Source organism: Ursus arctos, unplaced genomic scaffold (genome assembly GCF_023065955.2).
Source record: "Ursus arctos isolate Adak ecotype North America unplaced genomic scaffold, UrsArc2.0 scaffold_8, whole genome shotgun sequence".
Classification (NCBI taxonomy): domain Eukaryota; kingdom Metazoa; phylum Chordata; class Mammalia; order Carnivora; family Ursidae; genus Ursus; species Ursus arctos.
In genome coordinates this window covers 17,685,254-17,712,441 of record NW_026623100.1, presented here as the reverse complement: position 1 = coordinate 17,712,441, position 27,188 = coordinate 17,685,254, and the positions used below count along the sequence as shown (strand labels likewise).

General features: G+C 38.9%; 1 long non-coding RNA gene across 1 annotated transcript in view; it reads left to right on the top strand.

Annotated features, from left to right (window-relative positions):
- LOC130543145 (uncharacterized) overlaps window positions 1–26,985 on the top strand; it is a 213,649-nt gene extending 186,664 nt beyond the window's left edge. Inside the window, exons 3-5 of the long non-coding RNA XR_008958240.1 lie at window positions 2,523–2,622; window positions 5,727–5,839; window positions 25,180–26,985. This is a non-coding gene — a long non-coding RNA (uncharacterized LOC130543145). The remainder of the gene's footprint in view (window positions 1–2,522; window positions 2,623–5,726; window positions 5,840–25,179) is intronic.
- The last annotated feature ends 203 nt before the right edge of the window (window positions 26,986–27,188 follow it).

Genomic DNA, 27,188 nt, shown 5'->3' with positions numbered 1-27,188 from the left:
AAGCACTCCATTTGCCAGTTTTTTGTTTAAAGAAAACAGGTTTCTGACTTCTCACAAACAGGAATCAAACCATTTAGCCTCAATCTTAATTAGGCCTAAGAAGCAGAGGCTGTGGCTTTTAAAAAATCTAAACGGTTCATCATGAGCCACTCTGTCTGTCAGCTGTCACTTGGTCCAGGAATGAGTAAGGTCGTTTAAAGCTCAGGTGCTGTGGCAAATGCATCTGTCTCCCCAGGCAGCTCTAATCCTGCCTGGTCCACTGGCTCTACCTTTATGAGTTCTTTTGATTGATAATTGAGAGACTAAATCTTTGAAGGACTTACAGGAATGCAAAAATATATATATTAAGATTTTAGTAATAAAATACCTATCAAAGTATTTTTATGAGGTCTCTTTTCAGCTCTTGGCCATTTAGTGCATTGTGCTAGAAAAAGATTTGGAATTAGAGAGTTCAATTATATAGTTTCTGTTCTTCTGACATTAGGCAATTTCAAATTTTTTATTTTCTGTCCCAAATTAGGAATTATTTATGTTGGGGGTAGGAGTCATATCACAGCCTTAAATAGAATTCAAAGGATTAGTCTGAGAAACATTATTTAACTTGGGGAAAAAAATAAAAAAGACTTTATTTTGAGGAAATCGGTAATTAAACACTCGTGCTCTAGAATCCTAAACAGCTCCTGGAAAAGGGGACCTCTAGAGGCTTAGGGTCAGGATTGGAGCAGACCTTCCAATTGCCTAAGTGAGGTTACCACTTAGGCAACTTATTTCTCATGTTTTCCTTACGGGATTCCCCTACCTTACAAGAGACAGTTTTATTCAAGAATCCCCCTTATCTCCAAAAGAGCCACATAATATCAAGCTTAATACTAGTAACAGTATTGACAATAATCATAATTTACTGAGCATCCACTATGTGGCAACAACTGTTCTAAGCACTCCATACTAATTTTAAGAATTAGTATGACTACAAAGTCATCATAGCAATGCACATTTTATATCTCAAGAAACCAAGGCTCAAGGGGAGTCAGACACACTGCTTGGGATCAAAAGCTGGAAGTGGCAGAACTTGAAATCGAGTCTTATCTAATCACATCCACAGTCTGTGTTTTGTCTCCTCCCCCTCTAAGTGCCAATATGATGGAACAGTAGTGTTGAGTACAAAGATGTTAATAGCAAAATGATTTATAATAATGAATGTGAGCTTATTCAGAGGTATAATGATATGTGAATTATTAAATGAAACTATGGTAGATTATGAAATAAAATAAATGCATAATTAATGTGGAAACTGCTTATTGTTGTAAAGTTAAATTTAAAAAATCCACATGATATAGACTTGATTGAAACCATGCTTTTAGCTGGGAGGGGATGGTGTAATGAGAAGTAATTTTGGTTGTTCTATCTTAAATGTATTTATGTTTTCTTTAATAAGAATGTGTTATTCTTACCTTCATTACTTAAGAAATACCTTTATTTATTCCTAACAGGGATCATTTGCAGCCTAAAGTTAAACCCTGCGATACAAAATCATCCTCTCATGAAACTGTCTCTGCCCACTTCCTGACCTCTCCTCTCTGCCTAGCCTTCCTCTGTGCGTCAGTGCCTACCAGCAGTCTCATTTTCTCTAAGATCCTCGTTCTGGCTCCCTCCTCTCATGGCATTTTTTTTTTTTTTTTTGGCTATTATAGAGCCTGAAATTGTCCCTTTTCTGTTTCAAGCGTGTTTTATTTCCTAAGGTATAATTCCGTGTCTTACGAACCTCAGTAATGTGCCAGCGGTTCAATTAGCAGAAGCCTTAGGACTGTTCTTCTAGGAGAGCAGTCACGCTGACTCCCTCTGTTTGGCGTCAAAAACAAGAGAATCGGGCCTCGCATTCACAGAAGAAAAGAGATTTGTTCCCACCCGATACTTAGTGCTATTAGAAGCTGTGTACACTGGAGTAAGTGACGGAGCGGCATTTTGGATTTATCACGCGGGACAGTGTTCCTAGTAACTGGGCTCGAAGGATGGAGTCTTTGGGGAAGGCCACAGTCATGCCAAAATGATAACTGAAGAGTTATTTTCCATTTCAAGAATTACTGTGGCTTAGAAATTTTTGTAAATTGCGCTTATGTTGAGAAGGAAAAAAAAAAAACTCAAGGAGTGGAACATCAAGTATTTGTCTATAATAATAGGAATCTATATGAAAAGTAAAGAGAACCCTCCCAGGAAAGATGATTTTGCCTTATGTAGGTACCTCTGAAGGTCAACAGGAGATGATCTGAACACATAGGAACATAAGCGCTTTTAAAATTGTATAGCTCTCAAATATTATTTCCTTTCACTTCTCTGTGAGAAAATAAAACTTTAGCTTTTCAGCCCTAGCCACGTATCAAAAGATACTTGAAAACCGATACTCTGTTTTATCCATCTCAGTGTCTGCTAGAAACGGAAATTGTGCCTATTACATAGCAAATACCCAATAAATACTCATTGCATGTATGAATGAATAAATGTTTATCTTCTATTGGCCCATGCAGGGAAATCAGGAGCCTCAGCACAAACTCAAAGTGCAGAAACTTTTCCTCTAGAAACGGAAAACAGTGACAAGTTCACAGCGTTTCTTGCAAGATCTATCAGGTAATTTCATGTTTCTTCTATGTGAATCCCTCAGAAATGACACATACAGGTTCACATACTGACTGACCATCTCGCTGAGCTTTAAGAATGTTATGACCGAGGGCCAGGTCCATTCCCCTCACCTGATGGATAATAAAGGAAGATCATTCATTTAAACATCAGCAGGGAAGATTGGGAAGTGTGTTTTAATTTCATAATTATTTAATTTAAATATTCTAGGGTATTTCCTACTCATGAAATTCATGAAATACTGAGTTTCTGAATTGCAGGGCAAGTACCCCTGGATTAAGTTGAGAGAACTTCTCACAATATGCGTTAGCTCTCTGTACTTTCTTATTCACAGGGAAAAAGCCTAAAGACTGCTTTTTAAACTCCAGGAAAGACATTTTCCAAACAAAAAAAAAGAAAACCAGTTTCAAACTTAGAGAAAAGATCAGGGTTAGACAGTGGGTGATCTTATAATTTACCATCGGTGATCTTATAATTTACCATCCAAATTTGGATACTTTTGTTCTAGAAAATGCTAAGTAGAACTGAATAGGAAAATGGGTATAAATAGGGACTTCCCTGGGAGAATCCATGTGTAGTCACCGTATCAGGCGCCACCAATGACTCCTTGTATGACCTGAGGCAAGTTATTATGTTCTGCATTCCACTTCACTAGGGGAAGTTAATTTTTGTCTTCAGTAAAAACTTGAACACCTACTCTGTTCAGCATCATGCCCTCTGCCAAGGTGAACATAAAACCATTGTAAGTTCAGGATTCTAATTTCAGAATTATCATCAAGTAAATGAGAGCAAGTCTTACACATTAAAACCATGTCATTCCCAACTTTAATATTTAGGTTTCAATAGTTACTGTGTGTTCAAAAATTTATAACAGAGAGTAATTTGTTATTTTGCTGATGCATGAGATTTGGGGACGTAAATGGAGAGTGGGGTGGAAGAGCAATATTATAGCTAGTAAGTTCGTCAGGCTGACTGCTCATCAATTCTGCATCTGCAATTCAGGGGGAACTTACTTATATCTGAGCCTATTAGTTACCTGGAGGGAATAGTAAGGCCTGCTGATATTTGTGAATTCAGAGATTTAAGGTCTCATGACAATTCCTTTCAGAATATCAAGGATCAACTATGTGTCATTTATTCCCCCGCCTTTTCCTACCCTCTGCAAAGCTCCTGTTGGCTCATTCAACTGATGGATTCATTCATTCCCAACACAAAAACACCTTTATGTTCAAACATCTTCTATTAAAGGTAATACCGTAGTGTAGCTGAGCCTATCAGAACAATTTTTAATCCTCACTGTAGGTGAAAAGGTTAGATTCTTAGAAGCACAAGCAGAGGGAAGGACAGATGAATAAAGTAGAAAATGGAATCCTAGGAACAACAAGGACTCATTTTATTTGTTACAGTCGGGCCTAGGGAAATCAGGAATACTGAGTCATCATTTCAGATTGAGCAATAGGAAATGCCAAATACCTTTAGCACTTGGGTTTATTGCTGCTAATATGAGATCAGATCAACATTTCCTTATTATATGAGAACCATGAAATACTTCTGCCAGGTCACACAGGATCCCTTTAGTATAGAAATGAGCAAAAACATCTATCTTTCCTTTCCACACTTCTCTCATACAACGCTCTACTGCAATTTCTGCCTACTTAAGGAAAAAAGCCTCTGTTGAGTTAACACTGTGTGCCAGGGACTGTGTTTGGTTCTATTGTTTGTTGACTCTTTTACAGCATCCACCCAAAAGTCCTGTTGATCAGGCAAAGCTGAATTTATGAGATGCACTGTAGCAAGGGAGAAAACTGCATTGAAAATCTTAGTATCCCAAAGAGGAAGTTAGGGTTTTGTGGATTGAACTCAAATGGTGTTTGTCTTTGAAAGTGGGGAGGTTTTTGGAATTGGCCAAAATGCAAAATTTAAGGTTCTCGAAGACTTAGTGTGAGAGACACAGTCCTACACGGGGCTCAATCTCACGACCCTGAGATCATGACCAGAGCCGAAACCAAGAGCTGGGCACTTAACTGATTGGGCCACCCCTAAATTTATGGTTCTTGGTGAGAAAACAGTTGTCTGATAAATGGGCTGTATGCCCAAGTGAGAAGAATGTTGTCCAATAAGATAACCGTTTTCCCTGATGAGCAAATTGGTTTCCTAAATAAAATGGTTTGCCAGAATTTCCTGAAACAATTTTTTATCAGTTTACATTTTTATTTTTATAGTGAAGTCATACTGACAGGTGGTCTCACTTCTCAGTTATGCAGATAGAAATTTGAGTATGACATATTACTGATCTCAAGGAAATTATGGTCTAATGTGGTTGATGATACATGGTAACAATTTTAGTTGGAGGGGCACCTGGATGGCTCAGTCAGTAGAGCATACTCTTGATCTTGGGGTCATGTGTTCAAGCCCCATGTTGGGCACAGAGCTTACTTAAAACATAATAATTTTGGTTAGAGAGGAAGGGGCAGATACGTTACAGAAGGTTAAAAGGACTTAATTGCTGACTGGATATGGGCAGTAAAAAAGGAGGTGTCTAGAATGATTTTCTTCTTAAGTGTTTTTACAAATATTGGCAATGCTGAATAGGATAGAAAATATGGGGAAAGGTAGTTAGAGGAGAAAGATAAATAATGGTGTCCATCCTAGACAGACTGATGCTGAAATGCCATGGGATAATGAAGATGATAAGTAGGTAGGTGTCTACCCACCCGGATCAGTGTTTGAGGGAGAGACGTGTAGCAAGGCCTTAAATATAAGTATCATTCAGCCTCAGCTGGTAGTAGAATCCATGGACACAGACAGAATTGACTAGTGGATGTAGAGAGTAAAAAGAAAAACAAGGATGAAACCCTGGGTAACTTAAGAGACAGGCATAAGAAAAGAACCCAACCCAAGAGATCAACAAGGGTAAGACAGAAATCAAAAGACTGAAGAATTTTAAATAGAGTCAAAAGTATCAAATGCTACAGCGATGTTGCTAAGACATAGGTTAGAACCAACCATTTGATAACTGGAGTGTTAAGAATGACTTGTGTATTAATCGTTACAGTGGGATGAAAGAACAGTAGAAGTTTCTCTTTCTCTCCTAGGTGTACTCCTTAAACTTTCTACTGTTTTAAGACAACATAGGAAGAACTGTTTTCATGACGATGAATCTCTAACCGTTCTCAGAATCGTTGACTTCAGTACTGCAGTGTAACAGGTATTTGTTGTTATTTTTGTCTAACTGAATTCCTTCCTCTGTTTGGGGACTCTCCATCTTAGGAAGCCTTGTGGAAAGCAGGAAAGTCTCAGATGATACCCTTCCATCCTCCCTTGCAGCTCTGACATGATCCATATTTCATCAATCACTTATACCAACCCACTTTGACCCAGGAGTTAATGATGCTAAGAATCAGAAACCTTGTAGGAGTCTGTCTCTGGAAGCAGGAGTAGTTACAGGCAGACTGAGTTCTTGGCTCAACAGCTGGGACCACTGAAAAGTCAGCTGTTTTGTGGCAGCAGGAGTAGTTTCCTCGCCAGAGCAGTTTTGGGCTGTGTTGGCTCTGTAGTTATAAAAGCAACAGCTGACACTTACTGAGAGCTCACTCTGTGCCAGGTACTGTCCTAAGAATTTCTTTTTTGTCCTAGGGTGCAGGGTTTCTCGATCTCAGCACTGTTCACATTTTGGGCTGGATACTTCTTTGTGTGTGCTGGGGGTGGCTGTCCTGTGTACTGTAGGCTGTTTAGTAGCATCCTTGGTCTCTCCACCCACGAGATGCCAGCAGCACCCTACTGGCAATAAACAATGTCTCTAGACATTGTCAACCACCCCCTGAAGGGCAAAATAGCCTTTTCTTTAGAATCACTGCACTGTCGTTTAATATTCACAAACAACCCAAGGTGCAAGCCCCAAGCTAGGTTCTTCAGGCCTCCAGAGGATTCATTTCAATCTCCTTTCAGTAAATCTGGTAATGGGGGTCTAAATCAGTTTTTGTCAAAATCTGTTAATTCCGGTTTCTGCTGTCCGCAAAGTTAAGCCCACCTGCAGGAATTTTTCATTCCTCTTTATTGTTACTGGAATCTCAAAATAGTTCCTCCCTTCCTTTGGACAGCAAATCCCTGGGTCTTACATAATCCGAACCCTGATGTTAATGAGCTATTCCTGCATAGATAGGAGTGAGGAGCTTGGGAAAGAGAAGAGATTTTCTCTGTTTCTCCAATCCATTAAGGCCCTTTCTAAGCTTAATTAGCTCTCTGGACTGACAGTGGGGCCAGTGCCTCTGCCGCCCTCATAAATGCTTTATCAGTAAAATAGAAGGCTCTACTGTCCCCTTTTAATGAGGCAGTTTCATACCCTATTTTCCAAACAGTAGGTTAGGGGAAGTAAGTCTGCCTCTTACATTTGTTGATGGCAGTTAGTTAATCCCTTGACTGAAATCTCCCCTGGAGAGCCTACTTTGGTCTTTGAACTCTCACTTTCTCCTGGGGCATCACCTTAATAAGTACCTACCCACCTCTTAGAAATCTCTTGATAGGGAATAAAATCAGGCCTATTGTGGTAGGCTGGCTATCACGTGATAACCTAGCGTGCCCAAACATCTCCCAGGAACTTTTGCATTTATTAGGGAAGTAGGACAGTGTAGTTAGCTCAGCACATGGGCTTACAACCCTGCCTCAGCTGCTTGGCTTTGGAGACAGAGTCTCCATCGCCCCATTCTTAAAATAGAGGGAATCATGGAGAGCTCACTGTGAGAATGAAATGAGAGGAGAATGTAGTATATGTGCAGCAAATGGTAACTGTTATTATTGAGAGTTGTGTCCCAGTGCCCCTCGTTTGCAGATATTTGCTGGTCGTTTCTTTTTCCTTATATGCACCTACATATAATCTTCCACCAATTTTCCAAATTCTGGTTCCTGGAACCACCCAGTGGGTGATTTAAATGCATCATTGACTGAGCCCAGGACTTTATTTTTCTGCTGTCTTCCCAACTTGCAAAGAGCTTTCACAAACATCATCTCATTTGATATTGAAACTATGCAACTGCACAAGGAGAAAGGTGCCACAGAGGATAAATTCATAACGCAGGAAGGACTTGAGTAGTAATCTTCTCGAGGCCTGTCGACATCTGTTTGGATACTCTTCCCTGATACCTCATGGACCAACACAATGTCTCATATTTTTAAAAAATTAATGTTTATCTTTCTTTTTCATTATGTGGTAAGTGAGGGGGCTGAAATAGAGGATCACGCAGTGTTTATGCTACCTCTAACCATCTATGAACTTACTTACACGGCAGGTTCAAGTGAGCTGACGCCATGTAAGGAAGTAGATAATTGGCAAAGGAAGTCATCATCTTTAAGACAGACCAGGTGAAAAAAAAAAGAACCCCATGTAGCTAAATCCCAGAAACCTTCAAGGACACTGTGCCATGCTGCTGGCATGGCTCTCTGACACCACTACACTTTAACACTAAATGACTCCTGCCTTCACTGCTATTCAACTCAGTCTACCATTGAGACTGGCTTTTCAACACTTCCTTTCTAATTCCAGCCATCACTGTCTACTATGTAGGATATTTTGTTTCTGGTTGTCTTAACCCTGGACTGGCTGCCACTCCTCACCTGCTCTCCATCATTCAGAGACCCTAAAACTACCCACAAATTTCTGAGAACTCTGAGTTGGTCTCTGGTTTCCTAGCCTCTGGAAGCTCACTAATGGAATTCCGATTCTGAATTTTATTTCCAAGGGTTTCCTGGTATGGATTCACCTGTGCAACCCCAGAGTCATTGTGCTGAGATACCCTAATCAGCTATTCTTGGATAGACTACAGCTATCACCAAGCTTGAGTATCTTCAGAGATATAAACTTCTTCCCACTTGAGGGAATACAGTGTCTTTACTGACTATTCAGTTTTATTGCATTCTGACTAGAAAGATTGGATAAGGAGCTCCACCTACAAACAATAAAAACAGTAAACAAACAGCTGATTGTTATCCCTTTATGCGGAGTCAAGAACCATGGACCAGAGAATACAACTGTAAGAATTTTGTAATATTTCTAGAACCTTTTAACTTTCCTGGTAATGCTATTTTTGCTATTACCATCTGTTTCCCCATAGTGATTAGCACTAACCTTCTTAAAATAAAAAGGGTCTGTGTGCTTATCTTCAGGACAGTAAGAAAGAAGAAAGCAGAAATATAGCTTCTCCCTCTGCAGGCAGGCTTGCAAGGATAAAGGCTCAAAGAGGAAGAGGGGCATTAGCAGTTTCCAGAAGGAAAGAGGGTTGAGTCCTTGAAGCCAACAGAAAAGGAAGGGAAAAAAGTACTATCAAGTAGGGTCCAAGAGGGGACGAATCTACGTTAATCAAATTGTCTTCAAAAAAGAAAGTTTAGAAGTCTTATACCACCCGAGTTAGTATAAAGGTCCAGTAATCAAAAGAGGTGAGAAAGAAAACATTAGCAAATCAGATATGTGTTAAAGAACAATTCTCAAATCTCAATAATGGGGGGGGGGGGAATTCAACCAATGCTTCACCAATTTTTAAAAAGTGCTCAAGTCATTAGGGAAAGGAAAGGAAAGTTAGGTTGAAATACATATCAGAATGCCTAAAATTAAAAGACTGCCCATACCAAATGTTGACGAGGATGTGGAGAAAGTGGACTGCTCATACACTACTGATGGTAATGTAAAATGACATGATTACTTTGGAAAACAACTTGGTAGTTTAAGTGTGTATCTATCCTCTTTTTCATCCCTTCTGCTCCTGGGAGTTTATCCAAGTGAAATAAGTTTATAAAAATACTTATATACAAATGTTCATAGCAGCTTTATTTATTTGGAATATGTTAAAACTGGAAACTAACCAAATATCCATTGACAGGTGAATGGATAAACAAATGTGGTATATCCATACAATGGAACACTGCTTAGCAACTAAAGGAGTAAACTATTCATATATGAAAAAATAGGGATGGGTCTCTTTATGAGAAAAAGAAGACCAAAAAAAAGGGACATACCTTATGATTCCATGGTTCCATTTTTATAAAAATCTCAAAAATGCACGCTAGTGACAGAAAGCAGATCAGTTTCCTGGGGAAGGTGGCAGGGCAGAGATTGCAAAGTAGAGCAGTGAACTATTGGTATGATGCCTATACTCATTATCTAGATTTTGATGATGGTTTCATCATCATTTGCCAAAAGTTAGATATATATCTATCTCTGAGTACAACTATAACTCAAAGTTATTAAAAAGTGTCCGATGACTTGCTTAGACTGAGCAGGAATATCATGGTTTCCCTTTCTGCCTCCATGTTATAGTGTTCTAATACTAACCAGTCGTTGGGACTTTATGTCTATTATGTCTAACCTAAAACTTTATGGGAGGAACTTAGAAAAACTTGCTATCTCCTCTTGGATTTTACCCCAAAACAAGTTCTACCTCCAGTAAAACTCAGATGTTCATAACCCCAAGCCACAAGCGACCCAACGTTAGATCCAACAGTCATATAGTGGCTCAGAACAAAACCCTTGGGGCCCTAATTGCCTCAATTCAAAATCTAGTAGCTATATAACTTGCGCAAATGACTTTGTGCTCAGTTTCCTTGTTTGTAAAATGGGAATAGTAATATAACCTCATAGGATTACTATGTTATTGAAATGAGTTTTATTTGCAGAGGGCTTAGACCTGCACTAGCATACAGTAAGCAGCACATACGTTTTTGTTAAGCAAATAAAATATTGTAGAAAGATCTAAACAAAATGTGTATGTAATGATGGGGATAATAAAAAGTCTCCATAATGTCTGGTTTTAAAACAGTAGTTTTAACTCTGGGAGCTTTAAAAATCAGCAGGGCTTGGGGTGGCTCAGGTCATGACCCCAGGACCCTGAGATAGAGCCCCACATCAGGCTCCCTGCTCAGTGGAGAGCCTGCTTCTCCCTCTCTCTGTCAAATAAATAAAATCTTTCAGAAAAAATCAGTGGGGTTTAACTCCAAGTCCCTACCCTTAAAGAGAAAACAGGCTAAATAATTCAACCTGAGACACAGCATGGAAGCAGCAGTTTGAAAAGCACCTATGATATACTTCGACACTTCTTGACTAATTTTAGGACATGTGCCAGAGGGGCAGGAATCTGCAGATTTTTCCAGGAATAAGAACACTGGTGAGCACCATTTTCCTTGCCTTCCCCCAGCAATGACAGCCAGATGCTTGATGGAGCTGGTTCTAACAAACACTTCCCATTTACACTGCTACCACCACGTGCCTGCCCCACTCAACCTACCTGCCTTGGCAGTCACCCCTTCAAAGCAGCTTCTGCCCTATCATACCTGGCAGGCAGTGTGGTTGGGACTGGTGGCCTTCCAAAGTGACTCCTGCCATAGGTAGAGGGGGAGATAACCCCGCATACCAGTGTACCCAGGTCCTGTAATGAGGCCTCTTAGGTAGCTGCACAGTGAGCAAACCCTGCCTTTCCATATGGCTGCAGTTGTCACAGAGGCTAATTACAGACAGCTAGGCTGGGTGATGGCTACAGCCAGGCCTCTCAACAGCACCAGGAGCACACCCTGCCCAGTACACCTGCAGCAGCTGTAGCAGGTCATTCAGCTAGCTCAGTCACCGAAGGAGGGTGTACACAGCCTACACAAGGGATGCCCCTGGAGCACCTCGTTCTGGTGACCAGGGAGGGTTGGCCTACAGGGCACCACAGGATATCTTCCACAAAGCCATTACCTTCAAGGCGAGGAGACAGAGGAATATGTCCAAAATGAAAGAACAAGACAAAAATCTCAAAGATACTCGCTGGTCTTGAGAAAAAAGTGGATGATTCAGTGAGAACTTCAACAAGGAGATAGATAGAAAATATAAAAAATTCAGAGTTGAAGAATTCAATAACTGAAATATACACTATAGGAAATCAGCAGATTAGAGGATGCATAAGGTCAATCTGGGGTAATATCAAAGCAATCAAGCTGCAGAGCAAAAAGAATAATAAACTCCTAACAGGTTAAGGGACCTCTGTGACATCATCAAGCCTAATAACATTCGCACTATAGGGATCCTAGTAGGAGGGACCGAAAACCCACTTGGAGAAATGAACTTCTCTGATCTGAGGAAGGAAACATATATACATGTCCAAAAAGTACAGAGAACCCCGAACAAGATGAACACAACAATACTTAGACACACAGTATTTTAATTGGCAAAAATTAATGATAGAGAACCTTAAAAGCAACAAGAGAAAGGCAGACAATTACATACAAGGGAACCCCCATAAGGCTATCAGCTGATTTTTTTTTTTTGTAAGCCCCAAGGAGTGGCATGATATTTTAAAGAAAATACTCTACCCAGCAAGGTTATTATTTAGAATTGGAGGAAAGTTAAAAGAGTTTAAACCAGCTTTACAAGAAATGGGAAAAGAACTTCTTTCACTGGAAAGGAAAGGCCACAACAAGAAGAAAATAATAAAAGGAAAAATTTCACTGGTAAAAGCAAACATATATTAAAGGTAGTAGATTAATCACTTACAAAACCAGTATGGAGATTAAAACATAGATCTACTGTATCTATAAAAGTTGTCAAGGGATACACAAAAGATGAAAAATACATAGAACATGGAGGGGGGAGTAAAATTTAGTGCTTTTATACTGTGTTCAGAGTCAAGTGACTATCAACTACAAATAGATTGCTATACCCATAAGATTATGAACATGGTAATGAAAATGAAAAACCTACAATACGCAAAAAGAAAGAGAAAGGAATCCAAGCATAACACTAAAGAAAACCATCAAACCACAAGGGGACCTAGCGAGAAAAAAAAAAAAAAAAAGGAAAAGGAAAGAACTACAAAAACAACCAGAAAATAATAAACGGTCAAAATGCTCCAATCAAAGGATACTAGGAGTCAGTGGATAAAAAAAACAAGACCCATCTATATATGCTGCCTACAGAGATTCACCTAAGACCTAAAGACACATACACACTAAAAGTGAAGGGATAACAAAAGATATTCCATGCAAATGGAACAAAAACAACAACAAATCCAGGCTAGTCATACTTACATCAGACAAAGTAGACTTTAAAAAAAAAAAAAAGGCAGTAGCATGAAGCAGCAGAAATAGAAATCAAGAAAACAATCCCATTTGCAATTGCACCAAAAATAGTAAGATACCTAGGAATAAACCTAAATAAAGGAGTGAAAGAACTGTACTCTGAAAACTATAAAACACTAACGAAAGAAATTGAAAGACATTCCATGCTTATAGATTGGAAGAACAAATATTACTCAAATGTCTATAGAACCCAAAGAAATCTACACATTTAATGCAATCCCTATGAAAATACCAACAGCATTTTTCACAGAGCTAGAACCAACCTAAAGTTTGTGTGGACAAAAGAAAGACCCAAAGCCATCCTGAGACAGAAGAAAAAAGCTTGGACGTATTGCCATCCCGGATTTCAAGAAATATTACAAAGCTATAGTAATCAAAACAGTATGGTACAGGCACAAGAACAGATACATAGATCAATGGAACAGGATAGAAAGCCCAGAAATGAGCCCACACATACATGGCCAATTAATCTATGAAAATGGAGGCAAGAATACACAATGGGAGAAAGACAGTCTCTTCAATATGTGGTGTTGGGAAAATAAGACAACCACATGCAAAAGAATGAAACCACACACAAAAATAAACTCAAAATGAATTAAAGACCTAATATGTAATCTGAAACCATAAAACTCCTAGAAAAAAAAACATGGGCAATCATCTCTTGGACATCGGCCTTCGCAACATGTGTATGGATAGGTCTCCTCAGGCAAGGGAAACCAAAGCAAAAATAACTGTTGGGACTACATAAAAAAAGTCTGTACAGCAAAGGAAATCATCAACAAAACAAAAAGGCAACCTATTGAGTAGAGAAGATATTTGCAAATGACATATCCGATAAGGGGTTAGTATCCAAAATATATGAAAAATACAACTCATGACCAAAAAATCCCCCCAAAATCAAAAAGCAAATTATTTGATTAAAAAGTGGGCAGAGGACCTGAATTTCAAAGAAGATATACAGATAGCCAGAGACAAATGAAAAGATACTCAACCTCAATCATCAGGGAAATGTAAATCAAAACCAAATGAGATATCACCTCACAACTGTCAGAATGGCTAAAATCAACAACCCAAGAAACAACAGGTGTTGGGCAAAGATGTGGAGAAAAAGAAAACTTCTTGCACCATTGGTGGGAATGTAAACTGTTGCATCCATCGTGGAAAACTGGATAGAGTTTCCTCACAAAATTAAATATAGAGATACCATATGATCCAGCAATTGTACTACGAGGTATTTACCCAAAGAAAATAAAAACACTAATTCGAAAAGATATATGGACCCCTATGCTTATTGCAGCATTATTTACAATAACTAAGATGTGGAAGCAACCCAAGTATCCATCAATAGATGAATGGATAAAGAAGACATGGTGTGTGTGTGTGTGTGTATGTATATATATATATAAATATATAAAATAGAATATTACTCCACTATTTAAAAACTGAGATCTTGCTGTTTGCAACAACATGGTTGGACCTAGAGGATATTACACTAAGTGAAATAAGTCCAATGGAGAAAGACAAATACCATATGATTTCACTTTTATCTGGAATCTAAAACCAAAAAAACCAGAAACAGCCTCAAATAGAATAAACTGGTGATTGCCAGAGGGAAGGGGGCTAGCAGGATGAGGGGATGGGTGAAATGAATGAAAGGAATTCAGAGGTACAAACTTCCAGTTATAAAATTAAGTCATGCAGATGAAAAGTACTGCATAGGGAATATAGTCAGGATTGTAATAACACTGTATGGTGACAGATGGTGACTACACTTTCAGTAGTGAGCACTGAAAGGTATAGAATTGTTGAATCACTATGTTATTCATGTGAAACTAATATAACTATACTTCAGTAATAAAAGTGTAAGCAATGTAAGACTTTTGGGAGCAAACATGTTAATCCATTCAATAAGGTATTGTAGCTTTATATTTTTTTATGATTTATTTCTTAATTTGAGAGAGAGAGAGAAAGAGAGAGTGTATGCATGAGCAGGAGAGGGGCAAAGGGAGAGAATCTTCAAGCAGACTCCCCGCTGAGCATGAAGCCTGATTTTGGGGTGGGGGGGGCAGTGGCTCGATCTCACGACCCATGAGATCATGAGCTGAGCCAAAACCAAGTCAGACGCTTCACCGACTAAGCCATCCAGGCACTCCTCTATAAGGTACTGCAGCTTTAGATACTGTTATTGCCACTCACCCACCCCCACACTTTTTTAGTCTTGGTTTCACTTTTGTTATTCTCTATTAGGTAACATATTGAATTAAAAATTAAAAAAAAAAAAAAAACAACCACGGGCAAGAATGAGCCACTGGATTTTAACACAGGGATGGAGTGAGAGTTGCTCACTAAAAAAATGACTCTGGAGGCCCTTCCCCGCCGTTCCAGAATACCTACCATGCAACCAAGGGTACGTTACCTAGGCCAGAGAGAAGGGAACCATTCTCCAGAGAAAATGAACCATGCAAAAATAAAATATTTGGGCATATCTAATGATAAGCTAGTGGCCATTAAGCTTTCTAACAAATGATGTCCACCAGAGACTAGTCCACCATGCACACAGAACTTGGAAACCAATTTTTGGTGTCCCTACCTAACAGTAATGGATAGACAAAAATTACCAGATATTATTTGAGGAAAGCCTTTATTGTAAAAGAGAGACCAATGCAAACAGATAAAGAAAATACAGAGGATGCAGAAAACAAAACAAGCCTTTAAAATATCACATTCATGCGTCAAGAACAAGATACCATAAGCAGAAATAATCAGAGGGGAATAAAGAGCCCTTTGAATTTAAAGGCCTAATTGCTATCTTAGGTTGGGTACCCGCACACCAGAGCCTGAGATGGGAAATCCTGTTCAAATGATAGATTGAGGGGAAGCTTTCAGGAGAGAGGAGAAAAGCAGGATAAGACAGGACACAAAACCTACCCAAGACCCTGGTCTCAGTTGGGTACTTCCTTCAGTCTGGTCCCATTATCAAAGACCTAGAGGACACATTGTACCACCAGATCAATTGCACTTTGAAGCAAGGGTCCAGCCTTTTTACCCCCATGTCAGTCAATTACTGTCTGAGCCTGGAGAGGTAGGTGCAGAGCCATCAGGAGAGGCAGCTCCTAGTAGGCCAGAACAAGTCTCTAAAGAAGGGGATGCTGAGACTTACTAGCCCACAACTAGAGGATAGCCACATTCTCTGGTAAGGAGCATACTACCTTGATGCACCCTCCTGATTCATTTTCATTAGGCAGCGTACTTTGATCATTTCCTAGTAACTCTTAGTACTTTTACTTTCTTCTTGCTCAAACACATTGCAAATAACAAGCTTTTGAAATGACTTTTTTTTTTTTTTTTGCTATTTTGACTTTTAGCTTTTGAAAAATTTAAACAACAGCAAGACTTACTTGCAATGAACTTTCAACAAATATATGCCAACTCTTAGGCTAACACCTGGCATCAGCCTCCTTTCACTTCTATTTTTATAGTTTGTATTACATAACTGCGGAAGTTTCATTTAAATCTTCTTCTGCTTTCATTATATTAATAGAAGTTCTAGAAAAAATGGTGAGTGAAGAATTATCAAAGAAATTATACTAGAAAATTTTCCAAAGTGAAAGGCATCTAACTCCAGATTAAAAGTACCCACTGAGTGCCCCCATGAAATGAATGAAAAAAGGACCTACAGACAGGCACATCCTGAAATCTTGTAACACCAGGGATGAAGAAAATGTTCTAAAGGTTTTGAGAGAGAAATTCAGGGCTATTTTTATAGTCTTTTGATACTATTTGACTTCTTAAAACTACAAATCATAAAGCTGTAACACAGTATCTGTAATCTCAAGAAACCTCACATTCCACAAAACTGATCACTAAAAATAATAGGGTTCATGGAGAAAAATAACTGGCATCTACTCAAAATTGAGGGAAATTGGTTAATCAAAGCACAAAAAACACCAACATAAATCCTAATAAAAATACACATGTATTTTCGAAGTTAGTGATGGGGTATAGGACAACAGGGTGTGAAATGAGCAAAATGTCCAGTGAAAAGCCAGAATCCAAGGTGTCTATCTGAGTAGTGGGCCACGCCAAGCCATGGCAGAGGTGACGTGACGTTTCATCTTTTAATCTTTTCATTATGTAATAACTTAAGTTCACAGAATTTTAGTGAAAAGAGATTCTTATAGATCTAGTCCAGTTCACAAGTCTGGGGAGCACGTCATCTCACAAAAATGTAGAAACAGGCCCACTGAGTGATAGCAGTTGGTACGACACACACCCACTTAGAAAACCCAATCCCTGTCCTCTTCATACATCCAAAGTGATCTCTTTTAAAGGATTATGCTGTAACATGGACAGGACTGGAGGAGATAATGCTAAGCAAAATAAGTCAAGCAGAGAAAGACAATTATCATATGGTTTCACTCATTTATGGAACATAAGAAGTAGGAAGATCAGTAGGAGAAGAAAGGGAAGAAGAAGGGGGGGCAGTAAACAGAAGGGGGAATGAACCATGAGAGACTATGGACTCTGGGAAACAAACTGAGGGTGTCAGGGGATGGAATGGGATAGGCTGGTGATGGGTATTAAGGAGGGCACGTATTGCATGGTGCACTGGGTGTTATACGCAACTAATGAATCATGGAACTTTACATCAAAAACTAGGGATGTACTGTATGGTGACTAACATAACATAATAAAAAATATTAAAAAAATAAAGGATTATGCTAAGTGAGTACAGAAATAACAAAAGATTAGAAGCCCAGGTTTCCTATAAACTAGCTATGTTCTCATTCTCTAGACAGTTGACCTCAACCAGAGGTAACTTCCTTCCCCCCCTAACCACAAGGGGACATTTTTTATTGTTACAAGTATTGAAGGGAGTGGGGCAGGTGTGGGGGGAGAGGTACTACTGGCATCTGGTGGGAAAAGACCTGGGATCCTACAGTGTACCACACATCCTCGAAAACAAAGAATTATCCCACCCAAAGCGTCAGTACTACAAGGACTGAGAAATCCCCCCCAAAACCTTGGCTCTATTTCCATCACCAGACTCCTAACCCAGAATGAGGGCTAGAAATTGCAGGGGAGCTCTTCCTCAAAATTGAAGCCATCTCTAAGTGGAATGTGATGCCTGCTAAACAGTAAACATTCTTTCCCTGGTAATTTTCAAACAGAAGTCAAATAATGACGGTGCAGGGCTGTTGGGAGGCAATCTCCACCTTGGAATAAATATAAAGTGAAATACTTAGGGTCCCTTGCAACATGGAACCTTCATCAAAGAAAGATAAGATGGGAAGCCCTGAAAAGTAGGTTGAACTGAGTCATGTGCAATAAAGTTCTAATACAACACTCAGAAAACGTCCCAAGGGAAAACCACATATGCCCACAGGATGATGAGATAAGTTTGATTTTTTTCCTTGGGACAGCATGATTGCCACCCCATCATAGATCAACTGTGCACAGTCTTAACTCTCTAGGACAAAGTACTTTTCCCATTCAGGGCCTTTATTTAAAGAAAGCAAAGAAATTGGATAAAAGGAGTAAAACAAAAAGGAGGGGGGATTAATTACAATTTCTAAAGTTCCTTTGATTAAAACTGTACATGGTAACTACAGCCCTCTTCTATAATATATTGCAACAGAAAGGGGCAGAGAGAACTTTTATGGTTTGGACAAGGGGTTCAACCTTACCAATGGCTTTGATTTTTTTTTTTTTTTAACTTTTCCTTGTCTGTGAAAGACTTCTTTGGAAGAGAGCAAGGCCAAGAATAGGGATACAATTTTAAGCAGAGTAATCCTGTGTCTTAAGGGCATTTTTATCTTAGTTTAAGAGTGCAAACTTTCTTGTCTTGTGTTAACTCACGTTTATTTCATTATGAATTTTTTTCATATTTTGTTACCTTCCAATGTTGTGTCTTGGATATCTGCGTAAGCTTTTGACATTGAATATTGCAGGTGTGTGTGTGTGTGTGTGTGTTGCCTGTGTTTGTTAAGAAATGATTCCATTGGAACCATTTCCCTAAGTGAACTTAGCTTTGCTAACAGATACCACCTGCTAGGTTCAGTGACAGCTTTTACTGATACTTAATGACAATTTCTTTTAATTTAACATTTTTTAATGGAAAATAATGTAGGAGTTAAAATTGGGGTAAGAGTACATTGGTACCATAACTGGCATCAAACCTACCAATTAAACATTGTATGAATTAAAGTTTTATGTGTTTTTAATTGTACTTTCAGTAAGTGAAGAGTACAGCTTGTCTATTAACTATACAATAAATTATTGAACCATTGGAGTTAGTCCTGAATTTCATAGATTCTAATTATCTGGAGAAAAAACAGAGAGGTGACAAAGGAGGAGCACAGAGAAGGTATGATCAAGAAGATCCCATGTGCTTCTCAGTGTGAGAAAACATCTAACCACATGGTAGTTCTTGTGTAATTATAAAGTAATTAAAGTTGTGATTAGCACCAACCACAGCATAGACATTAACAACCCTGATGGAAAAATAACTCAAGATTCCAGTTCATAGGTTAGTATACAGAAATAATATCCAGCTGTCTACCAATTCAAAATACTTCCTCAGAAATGGTTCACATTTGACTGAAAACAAGAAAGTAGGTTGCCTAGTTTTCATATTGCTCAATAAAAAAAAATCCCTCTTTGGAATACATCCCAAACCTGATGGTAATTTGCAAAGTAAAGACAAAATAAGAGAAGAGAATGTTAACCGGCTAGCTCCCTCGCAAGACCTGAGAAGCACCAAGTACATTTGTAATTACGCATTTGTCCAATCTGCCTCCCAGTTACAAAGCATCTCCTATGTTGAGGCACTGCGCCAGGTACTGGCTCCACATGGATGTGAGGAGGAGGGCAGCTGGGTTTGGTGAAGATGGAGGCCACAGGTACAATTAGTTCTACCCTAAGCAGATTCTCTCCTCACATTCCACTTCACTCAAAGGGCATCTCAGGGCTCAGGAATTTCTATGGAAGAAAAACTAAAAGAGAATTTGGTTCTTGTAAGCTGTATCTAAGTAACCTTTATTTTTAAATCCTAGGTGTTATTTTTGATGTGATATTCATTTCACTGTGCTTGGAAAAGAGACCTTGTAATTCTTTAGACAAGCCTGGCAGCTGCAGCTTTATTATGAAACCACAGTGAATCCCATATCCACTGTCATTAAAGCATACTGTGAAATGATTCAGTGGCAGGTCTTGAACGAGATGGGGAAAACACTGGCAGAAAGGGGATGATGGTGATGTGGGATTTGGTGATCTCCAAACTGTTAAACTAGATAACAAGAGTACTATAATCCCCTTGATAAACTCAATTATCTGGGTCTCCTGCTGCCTGCATTCACTTTATCAGCTGGGAACATTGCCTTAATGACATTTGTATGGCATAATATTCTATAGACACCGCACTGAGCCTGTGGGATTGTCCACACCTCATGGGAATAGACAGAGCTTTCAGAAATTAGGAAACATGTTCACTGGGCCTAGTGCTGCGGAGGGGCACGTAAACATCAATAGAGGCTCATTCTCCCCCAGCATTTCTCATTTTTCTCATCTGCCTCTCAGGGTTGGGGGAATAGATTTAAAGTGAGAAATCTGGAGTGGTGCCTCAAAGAAAAATCAGACCTTAATGAGGCTGAGGGGCTCCTGGTTCAAAGAGGAAGCCTCAGTAGAATTAAGAGCCCAAATCCCCTTCACCAGCCCTTTTACTGCGGTGAGTTTCTATCATCACCTGTTGTTACACCACTAGATCCTTTCCACCCTGACCTTTGATACTTCTCTCAATGATTTGACCTCATGCTCTGGCTTTTCTTCTTTGGTTAGCCTTCTTAAAGAGGCATGGTCTCACATTTCATTTAGAACTCATTTTCCTAAATAGTGCCACGTATTTCTATCTGCATTTAAAAAATCACCAATCCATCATCTCCTTCCCACACGGTTTCCTTCCTTTCTTCCTTATACTTCTATAGGATTTCAACAAAAGACATTAATCATTTGGAGGGTGTCCAGGATTGTGTTTTGCACTATTTAGGGTAACTCTCTGGACGTTTCCTCCTTTCTCTCCTACCCCTAGCATACGTTACTGTGGTTTTCTCTCTAGGTCAGGACTCAGCCAACTACGCACACTTAATACGGCCCACCACCGCTTTTTATACATAAAGTTTTATTAGGACACAGCCAAGCTCATTTGTTTATGCTTTGTATTTGGCTGCTTTCATGCAGTGACCGAGTGTTTGCAGAGAGAGAGATGGTATGACCCTTAGAAAAAGACTGTGGACCTCTTTTTTAGAAAAAAAGGCTTTTTTAGTGTTTATTTCCTTTCTTCTCCTGCCTGTTCTTTTTAGTTACACAAAGATCCTAAGGTTAGGAAAATCATCCAGAAATAATACCAAACTAGAGATGCCAATTGATGTCATTTACCTTTACAGAGGACGGCCTCCATTCTAAGATTATTAAGAATCCCTACTGTTTCTCAAATATAACAACATATTGTTTCTACCTTTACCACATCCTAAAATGAAAAGCTGTTTATTTATTTATTAAACCCAGCTCAACTACCCCTACTTCCATGAGGCCTTTCTGATTGCTTCTAATTGTTTAGACCATTCCCCCTCTTCTGAGACAAAACTTCCCTCCCTCTCACTGGCTAACTTGTCTCTGCTTGCTTTCTCCTGCCCTCCTCTTCCCTTAACTTTCCATCCTCTTGTGATTTATGGCTTAGCAATATTTTTTTTATTGCTTGAGAATGCCTTGTAGGTTTCCTTTTACTCTAAGCAGCATTTTTCAATGAGGCACACATAGTACATCACCTAAGATGGATTCTGGAAAATAAAAATGTCTCCATCTCCTTCCATGAGTGAATACCCTATTCTAGTCTTTCCTAGTCTCCATGAGAATTTCTATTTTTATCATTGGCTCTGAAACAGCATCTCTAATAGATGCAAGATAAAATCTTGAAGAGACAGTATAGAATGGGGAAATACACGGTATGTTATTTGAAACAGTTCACAATATTTAAAAATTGTAAGCATTCAATTAATATCTGCATTCTCAGCCTTCCTGGCAAAATCAGGAAACCTGGGGCAGGGATCTTCACATGGCTTCCATCAGCTCAAGCTCTCCAGCAAATGTCCCCTTTAAGAGTCATGTACTGTTTCTAATGCTCCTGTTACCCTGTGGTGGGCCAGCTTCATCATTTGTGTTGCCTACTCATTCCCCTTAGGCATTTAATTTGTGATTCCTGCTCTAAACCAAATAGCAAAGGGGCATGCAAATTTGACTGGAAAGCTATACTCCAGAGATAGTTATCATTAATTGCTTCATATAACTGGAAGTAGAGGTAGTACAATGGGAGGAAATGGCAGATTCATGGAATAATATCCTGGAAATCTTAGAGGCAGTACTAGAAAAATGCTGAAAGAGAGAAATACAAATGGAGCTTTGACAATCTGTGTAGATTGCCAAGACCAACCTAGGCTCTAGGTTTGATAATAGCACTTTGGAATATACAGTAATGTGGGTGTTATGGGCTGAACTGTGTTCTCCCAAAATTCATGTGCTGAAGCCCTAACCTTCAGTACCTCAGAATGTGACCATATTCAGAGATAGGCCCTTTAAAAGGGTGATAAAGTTAAAATGAGGCAATTAGAATGGCCCTAATCAATCTGACTGATGTCTTATATAAAGAGGAAATTTGGACACACAAAGAAACACTAGGGGCATGTGGGTACAGAGGGATGACCATGTGAACAGGCAACAAGATGGAAGCCATGGAGAGAGGCCTCAGAAGAAACCAAATATGCTGACATCTTGATCTTGAACTTCCAGCATCCAGAACTGTGAGAAAATAAATTTCTGTGGTTTAAGCCACCCAGTCTGTGGCATTTTGTTAGTGACACCCTAGCAAACTAATATAGTGGAGCCCCTACAATAGTCCCCTTCTTAGCCTTTTATGAGATTTTTCTCTCACCCTCTTCTAACAGAAAAGTGCCATGTTCACTTGTCATCTCCCACTCTCATGCAAGCCAGTCGTACAGCCAGTGATACATTCGCCACTCCTCACCAAACCAACCTATTTTCATCTTTTTACAAGGTGGTGATTGCCAAGATGCCACAGTTTACCTAATATGATCCATCTTTGAGAGACAAAGAAGAGACTGCGGGCCTATAACAAGCATGTATTTATTTTTCCTCATTCGACCTAGAAATACAGAGTAAAACAGTCGATCACTTCTCATTGCCACTTCTGAGTTACGTTTTCTGTTGCTGTTCCTATAATAACACATATCCCCACCTTTGTAACACTCTGTTGTCTGGAAGACCCTGATTGCTGATGATCCCTTTCTTGGCAATCATAAATATCTCTCTTTATTTATTCCTGACTCAAGAAAACTGGCCTGGAACTTTTCTCTCAAGATTCACCCTTTCTTCTGCCCATATGTGAAGGTTACTATGGCTTGTTGAAAAATGGTCCCTTAGAGCAGGCAGAAGAGGGTTTGCTGGATGAATTTGCATAGTATGAACACTGCACAGTGGGGACAAACAATCAACTTGGCTTTTCAACTTAATGAAATCAGAACACAATCTTAATAACCACATACTTTTTTGCACTGTTGCAGAATACATCACATACTTCTTTGCATTGTTGGGAGGTAACACAACAAGAGTGCAAGTTCCCTGGAAACAGTGATTAGTTTTTCCTTTATGTGTGTCCCAGTGTTGCTGGAACTTGACATTTCACTGGACAATCATCTGTGGCAGTCATGGGCTGTGCCCTAGTTAAAAGGAAATTCCTCTTAGAATACCTCATCTGACCTTTGCAGAGATTAACACTATCCAACAAGATAGTTAACCACAGACAGCTCCTTGAAAGGAGATGTCTAACGGGGTTTGGACTTTATAGAAAGAAGCCCCTTTTCGAAGGGGGAATATCCAAGTGGGTGCCAGAAGGGAGGGATCGGACTAGTTATCCGGGGGATAGCAGAAGACAGGCAATCAGGTTTAAGATGGAGAATGCCACTGATAAGAAAAATGGAGGGAAATCAGAAATATTACTATCCTGCTGAAGGAGGTACTGCAAGGGATCTTCACATGGCTAATTGTTCTTTTTCCTGACCAGAGGCAGTACTATCATCTGCAGTTTTCTTGTTTAAAATAACTATAATCTATAAACCTCTAAGCTTTATAGAACTTACAAAAAGTTATACACTCTTTTTTGAATAAATATTTATTTCTGAAAGGATCTGCAGTGAGTCTCCTTTCAAAAATACACTCATCTATTACAATTTCAGAAGTGTCTCCATGTGATTACAAGTTTTTTCTAAAACCACAAATATGACATCAAACCCAAAATGCATAAAATATCATGACACTTGGAAATATGTATATATTTTACATATTTTAACATACGCACACACACAATCTAAACAAGTGCACACATACACCTACACTTACACACATACATAAATTTATGCCAACCACTTCCCTTTAGGTTTTAATTAAAATGCCGATTCCAGAGATTAATGATTTCTGTGGATGGAGCTAGAGAGTATAATGCTAAGCAAAATAAGTCAGTCAAAGAAAGACAAATATCATATGATTTCACTCGTGTGTGGAATTTAAGAAACAAACAAGTGAGCAAAGGGGAAAAAGAGAGAGAGGCAAACCAAGAAACAGGTTTTTAACCATAGAGAACTGATGGTTACCAGACGGGAGGTGGATGGGGGATGGGTGAAATAGGTGATGGGGGATTGAGGAGGGCACTTGCTGTGATGAGCTTGAGTGTTGTATGGAAGTATCGAATAACTAAATTGCACACCTGAAACTAATATTACACTGTATGTTAACTAACTGGAATTTTAATAAAAACTTTAAAAAGGTTAATGATTTCCATCAGTAGGTACTGAAACAAGCAGATAAAAGGGGCAGTGGCATTTTGACAGCTGACAGTGTGACCAGAATGCACTGCCCGGGTTTTAAAATAAATAAAGAATAAATAAATTATTTAAAATAAAGAAAGAATAAATCACTTTCATGCTAGTTTTCACCTTTGACTCCACTTCTGCACTTGCTCCCAAATAGGTCTGGGGAGGATTGCTTGCTTAGTCAGTGAGTTCAGATACAAAGAACAGAGACCCATCCTCTCCAAAATCTTCCTTGAAATCCTATATAAAGCACCAAGAACTGGGGCACCTGGGTGGCTCAGTTGGTTGGGCATCCGACTTCTGCTCTCCGGCTCAAGTCATGATCGCATGGGTCATGGGATCCAAGTCAGGCTGGCCACTCAGTAGGGAGTCTGCTTGAGAGTCTCTCCCTTTGCCCCTCCCCCCTAAGTAAGTAAATAAATTTATAAAAAGAAAAAAGCACTAAAAGCCAAAGAGCCTCGTTAATAATTAAACATTTAATGAACTAACTCAAAGTTTCGGTTTTCCTTTCTAGATGTCATCCTTAATGTGTGGGAAGCCAAGCCAAGAGAGTATGTTAAACCAGTGAGAACAGACTGCATCTGGGAAAAAGACAAAGGGGATGCATCCTTTGAAAAGCACATTTCATTTTTAGATTTCAATTCTCCTGCCACTGCTAGCATTGTGACACAGAGTTGACAATCACTGCTGGCCAGGACCTTCCCTCACATCCCTGATCCTCTCTCTCAGGGAAGATTTACCCTCTGATAAAGCCAGCCACAATCTGGAACCTTCATTTCCTGAACAGAGCCTCGTAGCCACACTACATTCATCTGGGTGAAAGAAAGTTAAGTCATTTGCTGCACTTTGTAGATTATGTCCCCCAAAACGTATAACCCAGACTAAGGGGATTTATTTGGATGAAATGAGAAATGACCTTAAACTGTCTTTCACTTCCACCAAACTCCACACTTGCCAAGTTTACAAACGTTTATCCATTATTTTTTGTCAATCTTTCCTCTCATTTGGTGGATAACTCTACCTCTACTTTCTCATCTGTGGTGAAGCAAATATATCAGCAGTTCCAGAAGAAATTGATTAGAGTTTTTTCTCACCATTTTGCTGATTAGGAAGCACAGATTGTGCACATGAATTTTAGATAAGCATCCAAACTTTATTGGCACCAACTATCGATATCTGAATTTAACCCATACTAATTATAATGAATCTCACATTTTGTACATTCAATATCAAGAAACATAATAGTGTGCACATTTATTACATGGAAATATCCTCATTCACCTTTCCCATATGCACGTATCCTAATGTTATCCTTTCTTACCAACTATTCACAGATAAATCTTCTTGCTCCCTTACATGTATAGTACACATAAGATTTTGACATCTTCTGAGACAAGTAAACTTTTCTGACCCTTACCATTAAAAAAAAAAAACAACTAAACAGATAATAGACTTGTAAGCAAGCCTCATAATCCTCCAATGAATATACGCCAACCCTAAGCAAACATCTGGCACCAGCCTCCTCTCATTTACACTTTTTATAATCATGAGTTAGGTAACAGAGGAATTTTTGTGTAAATACTCTTAAACTCAGTAGGAACTACAACTATTGTGGACTATTGTTTTAATACTTCCACCTAAGATTTACTTTCAACAAATGTGAAGTGTTATTATCAGCATCACCATTATCTTTTGGTATAAATGACCCAAGATGTCCTGCATTGCATCCACTTCTAAAAATAAAGAAATAAATCATATTGTAATTATTATGCTGACTTCTTAAAATAGTCTTGATGCTCCTCCTAAATTATTTTAAATTAACTTGAAAACAATACTTTAAGATAGTGGATATTGATAGTATTATATAAGGTATTACGATTCTCATGGCATAAGTACATTTCAATAAATATATATGACCCAGGAGCACACGATGATATGAAATCAAGCTGTGTACAAAGCAACAAATGTGCAAATAAAAAACATGAAGAGCTGATCCCTGACTTGAGATCTACTTGCTGAGATTTCTCAGTATTGGTTCCTATTTCAAGAGTCTCTGCTATATAGCTCCATTTTTCTGTTTTGTCAGTACAAGAGTCACTGTGACATGCCAAAATATCAGGCAGAGTATCAACTCATCAGGGAAAAAAAAATCACTAATACATGTGATTTTGATATGAAGAACTGAATGATGAGGTCACATCTATTTACTTTAATGTGATATTGTGCTGTTCAACATGTGATGATGCTTACAGGTGGCTTCCATCTGTCTGTCCAAAGACTGATTCATTGTATTCATTGTATTCATTCAGGTTATCTACCCCCATGACACTCATTCCTCCAGGGGACCAAGTTGGACCCCTCCAAGCCTTAGAAGAGGTAAGGCAGTGTGAAGAAGAATGCTACTTGACAGGGCTACAACATTAGAAAATGTTTTTATTGTTGTAATTTTCCCTTACTTTTCTCCCACTATTCTGACACTAAGAATCAGCTTGGCATTGAGCAGATTTCCAATTACTTTTAAAA